Consider the following 7,432-nt stretch of genomic DNA (forward strand, 5'->3'; position numbering starts at 1 on the left):
GGCTACTTTCGGCCCTCTGACCTTCTGGACCCTTCGGTTGGAGATGACCTTAATTGTTTAGCTGTAAGCCGGGTAGTCCATAAATTGCACAAAGGCATTTCCCATTGAGACAGGTATACCCTATAAATGTGGGGCATGGTTCACATGTCTCACTAGGTCTCTGCAACTGCAAGGCATTTGTCATTTCAACTTAGTCTTTCTTTTCTGTGTTTGTTGTTTTGTTGGACCAATGTGACTTTGTTTGGGATGGCGATTTCCCCGCCATTCCCTCTAGACCTTACACCTAATGGGAGCAAGAGGAATATGTAAAGCACTATCCGTGACTTTTATTGTTCTATTATTGGTTGGGTAACTATTCGAACATTGCAAATCATTTGTAACTTGCACTTACCATGGTGGGTATAATTCTATGTAGTGCGGGGTTCAGGAAAAATTCTTGGGTGTCAAACTTTTTGGACAACAATGACACGTAAATTTTCAATGCCGTATTTTGTCGAACAATTGGTGGACTATAGTGATTTGTTGATCAATTGTGCGATTGTGGACAGATGCTGCAACAGGGAGTATGTTAACAGATATTGACAACTTTCGAGCGAGTGTCAACATACGCAAGAAAGTACGTCCGATAGATGCCAACAACAACGCACACAAAGCGATGTCGAATGTTGTCGAGTCTCACTCAAACATTTGATCGAACACCTTATGTGTACAAAGTAGTTACCACCTAGACGACTAGGGGGTCATCGGATGTAAGTGCCAATAATATTTCCAGGCCACCATAGGGTCAATTGACCTCGTTGATCCCAATGTTGATCTGCAAGTAATTTTATATTACGTCGGTCCAAAATGATTCTTTTTTATTTATTTATTTAAAAGCAATATTGAGATCTTGAAGAATCGAACTTAAAACTTGAATGCAATATAAATATTCTTAGTAACTTGAGTTCCAAGCTCTTTGTGTTATAAAATGATTCTGTACACCATATTAGGTAGGTCATTACCATCTCTACATGTTGAATCTACTTGTGCAGGAACATAGATTGGCACTACAATTTGTCAATTTAAATCACATTCCAATCAAGCCTATGAATTTATTCTATTTGTGGAGGGAAGAGATGGAAGGTGATGATACGAAGCAGTTTCGAATTTTGTGACCCAGCTACTTCGGCCTAAAAAACATCCTGGAGGCCCATCCCAAATTTCCTGCAATTTCAGAATGGCCAGACACGTCCAGAAAAAAGGGCCAAACTGGACTCGCATAAAGCTCACTAAGCAGAATTAAACAACTTCCTCCAGTAACGTGTTAATTTAGTTTCTCTGCTCAATTAGTAATAGTAGTAGTACTAGCAAGTTGGCCGCTCGTAGCCACGAGATCTAATCCTCTGAGCTACACGCTATGCCCCTTCCCGTATCTCTTGAATATAATCACGAGATTTCTAGAGATCGTCACGAATCCTAGAGAGAGAGAGAGAGAGAGAGAGAGAGATCACCATTAGAGCGAAGGCCGCGTAATTAGATCCAAATCTTCGGCAGCAGCTGGCATTCTTTTTTTGGTACTTACCTAACATTGTCGCCTTTCGACACTGAAAGATCCCGACTCCACATGATAAGGGTTTCAAAAGGCATCGGACAAGTTCTAAGTGTCTCCAAGTTGACATATCACATATGATTAGACTGTTGATTAAGATTAGATTATGATAATCCTTTCTTTTACTACCACATTGATTTAAATCGTATTCATTTTCAATTTTTTATCAAAGTTCTTGGATATTAATAACATCATTAATTATTTCAATAATAAATTTTCTTTTTAATTTCTAAATATATTCATTTAATGTTAAAAATGTTACAATTAGTATATTTATATTTATGACTAAATTTTTTTATCATGTATTTTTAGTTTTAGTTTGTACCCATTTTTAATTTGTAATTCTTTTTTAATTTGTACGAATTTTCTTTTCAGTTTTAATTTGTACCCATATATTAATTTCTTTTTGTGCCCATATTTTTTTAAGTTTATTTGTATTTGTACCCATATATATTTTTTTATTTGTACTTTTTAGCTTGCTAAATGTACCCATGCTAATTATATGTACCCATTCATGTAAAACTTTTTAATCTTAAAATGCACTCATTCTTAAATATACCAATTTGTTATATGTAAATGTACAATTTTTTATATAAAATCTATTCAATTTTTTTCTAATCCATTTTTAAACTTATATGAATACATTCTTTTTTCTTTGATTTTAAAATGTATCCATGTCAAGTTTAATCAAAGAAATTCACTAATGTTATGAAGCCTAATATCTTTTCTTTTTTTTTTTTTTTTTTTTTTTTTGTTATTTTGAAGAATGTACCCATGTTTTGATACAATTAATTTTTTGGTTAATTTTGATGAATGTACCCATGTTTATTACACACACACACAATAGTATATTTATATTTTAATGTTTTTAATCCCACAAATTATGGTTTTTTTATTTAAAATCTCATTTATATAATTTTTAATTTAAAAAATATAGTAACGTATATAGAAATAAATTACCACATTAATTTCAGGGACCTTGATAAAAAAATTAAAACCAACAAGGTTTCGCTCAAAGAATATTCATAACTAAGGACCGCATCTGAAGTCTCCCTTTTGATAAAATATCAAAATTACGCCTAATAATCTCCGCCTTCATTGAAAATGCAGGCCACCTAGCCATAGGAGGTCACTGTAAACCTTGTCACTTAGAAGATGACGACGTGTACCATCGTTTTCGGCCCCAGTTCCTTCCCACCTGTAACATTTGACGTCGGTTTTGAGCCTTTACCAAATGCAAAGAAATTGACATGGATATTTCTGCATGCATGCTTGTTACTTCAACATGATCTCTTCCATTTGTGTGAAACTCTGAGGAATCCAAGTCGTCGATAACTACTACTACTACTAGCTATAACAAGGCCAAGCTTTTCAGGGACGCATGCGTAACCTCAATGTCTATCCTTTTTCGGATAACGACAAAACATCTCCATCATATATATTCCTCTCTTATCCGTCGAGGCCATAAAAAAAAAAAAAAATGCAAGATGCATGTACTAATTATCCCTAAGTTAAACTTCGTATTATATTTAAATTTAAGACATCTGAGATTAGAAATCACCCTATATCGTTTGGTTTTTTATATAAACCAACATACTGATTAAAATAATGATAACGTGACATACATAAATGAAAAAGCAAATGAACAGTCTGCCTAATTTGTGTCCTAGTAAGGTAAATGAAAAAGCAAATGAACAGTTTGTCTAATTTGTGTCCAAGTAAGGCGTATCTTTTAATTTGGTTTCCCTGTATATGCATGGTATTCGGGGGATGACAACTTAAAGTGCGGTTGCCGGAAAATCGGGTGGCATGGGAGTTGCAGTCGCAAGAAGATGAACTAATATTGGTCATGGTTGTTACAAACTTGGGTGCACTTGCCTTAAAATAAAGTAGCATATGTGGACGAGGCTTACCCATATCTATACATATAACATAATATGTGAAGTATATTTTTCCAATCAGTGCCCACCTACTGAATATTAGTCAGTGGCAAAGATGGATATGCCCTCGCTTAAATTGATTCTTATTTCGTTGAAGTTATTGGTTCCTACTTTCATTTTACAAAAAAGAAAGAAGCAAAGTTTTTTTCATGTGTTTTTCTTTTACTAAAAGTCACTTTTAGTGTGAAACCTATAGCTTGGTGTTTTCTTTGTCTTTAGAAGGCGTTGTATAAGATAGAATTGACAGTGTTTTGTGTCACTTCTGTTTTGTTTTTGTCTGTGATGATATTTCAGGCACCGTGTTTTTAGTTTTAGAGTTCATTCAAAAGTGTTTTTAAAATAATTAAAAAAACTTTTAGAGAAAATATTAGGATTCATTTGCAAGAAGCATTTTAAGTGCTTTTGGATGATTCATTTGCAATTTTTTTTTTTACGAAGGATTGTTTCCGAAAAGATCTTCGTCAAAATCCACTTTAAGCCATTATAAAAGCAACTCCAAATAGGTCCTTAATTTTTTTTCTAATACAATGATATAGTTATTGTGACAACCCGTTCCAAATTTTACGTTTTTATTTTATTTTAAAAGCGTGAATTTACGAAATTGCCCTAGAGGCAAAGACTTTGACTTCCGTTGACCATCGACTTGAGAGATGTGGGACTTATTCTTTAAGCATATCCTCGTAGTACTCTTTGGTACGAACGTATAGGCGAAATCCGTTTGCGAGTCCGGATTATAACGGTATACTTATGGACGTTTGAAATTGGTTATTTAAATATTTGAATTCCCACCTTGTGGGATTAGTGGACCAATTGAATTAAAGGGACAAGGAACCAATTAGAAAATAAAAGTGAAGCTTGCAGCCAATCGAAAAGAAAGAAGAAAAGAAAAGAAAAAAAAAAAAAAAAAAAAGAGAAGAAAGCTTCCCGTGCACCCATACCCGCACCACCGTGAGTCCTTCTTCCAAGGCCAATTCCGGCCAACTCCGGTGGAGTTTTTGGATGCCACCACCACCATTTTGAAGCTCTCATTCCCCTCTACAAAACCCACCCAAGAACCACCTGGATTAACCATGGTATGAGGCGGTTTGAGGCCACGAAAGTTGACGAAAATCAATGGTGCTCCGGCCACCCTTCTCGATTTTCCGGAAAATCGGCAAAGCAATGGCCGATGCCACCACTTGGGCTTTGTAGCCCATCATCCCAGGAGCAAAACCCAACCAACCTTGACCCCGTTGGACCACCGTAGACGACGAATCGATGTCGGGAAGTTTTAGGCACCCGCCGGCTTCGTGGGCAAAATTGACCATCTTCCGTCCACTTTTGGACTTCGTGGCAGGTATGAAAGTTGCTCCACTTACTGAGATCTTCATTTCTGTGAAGTTTGAGAATTTTTGGAAATAGTTGGATTTTCCGGCGAGTCGGGGCGGCCGACCGCCACCCGCGGCGGCGCGTGCGGATCGTAATGAAATTTTAATATGTTATTCTAGAAACATATTGTGGATCGTTGGGAGTTGCGGATTGGAAATCTGATATGCGGATCTTCCGGGTCAAGTTATACAGGGTTGTAAACCCTACCGTCGATCAATGATCGACGGTTGACTTGTGGTCAATGGGTATCAAACTATTTTAGAATGTCGTTGAGGTTGTGTTTTATGTGAATTACATATTCTACGGATAAGAGTTCTGAGATGTGATTTGATAATTGGTCACAGGGACCAATCATTCAGGACACCTCGATGTGTGCGCTAGAGAATCATAGCGTGGACTCCAGGTGAGTGCATCTTTTCCTTTTTATCGTACATATTATTGAGAGTTCTATCGACACTTTTAAATTGATTAGGCATATTACTTTTATATATAATTATTGTGAATGCTTGAAGTACCTATATGAACTACGAATGGCTTGATCCCTATTTAGGGTACGTAGGCAGTCTAGTCTAACGAGACGTTAGATGCAGCCATAAAATATTTGAGACAAAAGCCTTGCTTGGGAAATTGAGTAAGGCGAAGGAAATTGGTAAAGACAAGTTTTAGTTTTATGAATTAGTTAGCTAAATTAGTGTTAATTGGGTCGTCATGGATAATTATCCCTGAAAATAAGTAGTTTGGGAGTAGGGCGTTACTGATTGTACACTTCACACCATATTGTTATAATTGAAAATGCCACGACATGGTTAAGTAGTAGATTGCATCATGATATATCCATATGTATATTACTTGCATATAATTATTGGGAATGCTTTCAAGTGCAAAGGTGAACTCAGGACACCCAGGTAAGTTCAGGTGAGTTTATGGTAATAGTTGAATCGATTGCGTTATAGCATGACTACAGTTATGAGTTAGGCAACTTCGATACTGTCGTATTGGTTGCCATGAGTTGCACATGTTATATTGAGATGCATTGAGAGCTCATAAACCTGCACCCCGGTGTTAGTGCTCCCACCCGTGGCCAGAGCACAGTCCTTCACGTGATGTTCACCTCCCGCATCTTACGCTCACCTTGGATTCAAGGTAGGTGCACAGTCCTGTCGTACAGACCACTTTAGGTGGTTCCGACTTGTAGGTGACCCGCGATTATTCGCCCAGTCTTCATGTGATCGTAACACTTGAGCGTATTTATTTACACCCAGTCCTGTCGTACAGACCACTTTAGGTGGTTCCGACTCGTGTGCAGGTATACTTATTGAGCTATTGGCTAGCCAGGATTGATGAGATATGGATAAGTCGTACAGGTCACTATAGGTGACTCCGACTTATATGCTAGCCAGGATTGATGAGATATGGATAAGTCGTACAGGTCACTATAGGTGACTCCGACTTATATGCTAGCCATGATTGATGAGATATGGATAAGATGTACAAGTCATTTTAGATGACTCTGACTGATATATCACTTTGTATTGATTTAGTTCATTTGGCCTACTTATTAATGTATGGTGGAGTTGATGGCAAACCGTGGTTTTGGTCATTTCTGAGTATGGTTTAGATATATGTATATATGTTGTACTGTCTTATGGAAAACGATACGGGTTTTACATTTAGGGGCATTACTTTTTGAGAGGTAGTAACTTTGGGAAGCTTGGTTTTATTGCTTACTCACACCTTCTGTTTGGTGCCCTCCAGGTTTTAACTGCTGAGTTTGTATCGACAAGAATCTGTGGCGAATCTTAGTATTGATGGATATTTTTGAGGGTATGATTCTTACCCACACTACTGTACCTTACTTATGCTCTGACATCGCGTGTGAAATGGGTTCGCTCCCACTCGTAGCGCACTCTGGTATTTAGACACTTTTAGATTCAAATTCATTCACTTTTTTACACTATCACATTTTATGGCTTCGTCACCTTCCAGGTGTCGGCCAGCACAGCTCGATTCAGGGTCCAAGTGGACTTTCTGGGTCGGGGTGTGTCAGTTATTCTAAAAGGTGGAAATAATAAATAGATCTCGGACTCGCGATTCACGAAATTGAAACTTAAGATCTTTTACTTACACATAAAAAATAATACGACTAGGCCGTAACAATAAGTGACTAAATTCTGTGTTTTTAAATTTAGTTTTTCTCTTAATAGCCACTTAAGTTTGATACCATCTTCGGATGTGTGAATAAAACATCTATTGAACAAAAGAAATTAAATAATATTTTTTTGTATAAACATAGGTTGTCTCATATTATTGGCTATATTAAGTTGGTAAGACCTAAAATCTAATAAAAAAAAAACTAGTTAATTTAGAGAGAACCTTCCCAAATTAACATGGCTCCGATCATATGGTGGCTTTCAATTCACTATTGTATATATAAATATTGAAGAGGACAATTCGAAATATATAATAGTTCAACTGGGTATGCAAGTTGTCTTCAAGTGGTGCCAATATGAAGAAATAAAATAAACAAATAAAAGGG

The 7,432-nt window shown here is 36.7% G+C and overlaps 1 long non-coding RNA gene across 1 annotated transcript; it reads left to right on the forward strand.

The window, feature by feature from the left end:
• The first annotated feature begins 4,180 nt into the window (after positions 1–4,180).
• On the forward strand, positions 4,181–6,840 carry LOC148694251 (uncharacterized). The gene is made up of 3 exons (XR_015966949.1): positions 4,181–4,864; positions 5,241–5,299; positions 6,652–6,840. It is a non-coding gene; the product is annotated as an uncharacterized LOC148694251 (long non-coding RNA).
• The last annotated feature ends 592 nt before the right edge of the window (positions 6,841–7,432 follow it).

Source organism: Pyrus communis, chromosome 9, assembly GCF_041283825.1.
Source record: "Pyrus communis isolate YQ-2024b chromosome 9, ASM4128382v1, whole genome shotgun sequence".
NCBI classification, from domain to species: domain Eukaryota; kingdom Viridiplantae; phylum Streptophyta; class Magnoliopsida; order Rosales; family Rosaceae; genus Pyrus; species Pyrus communis.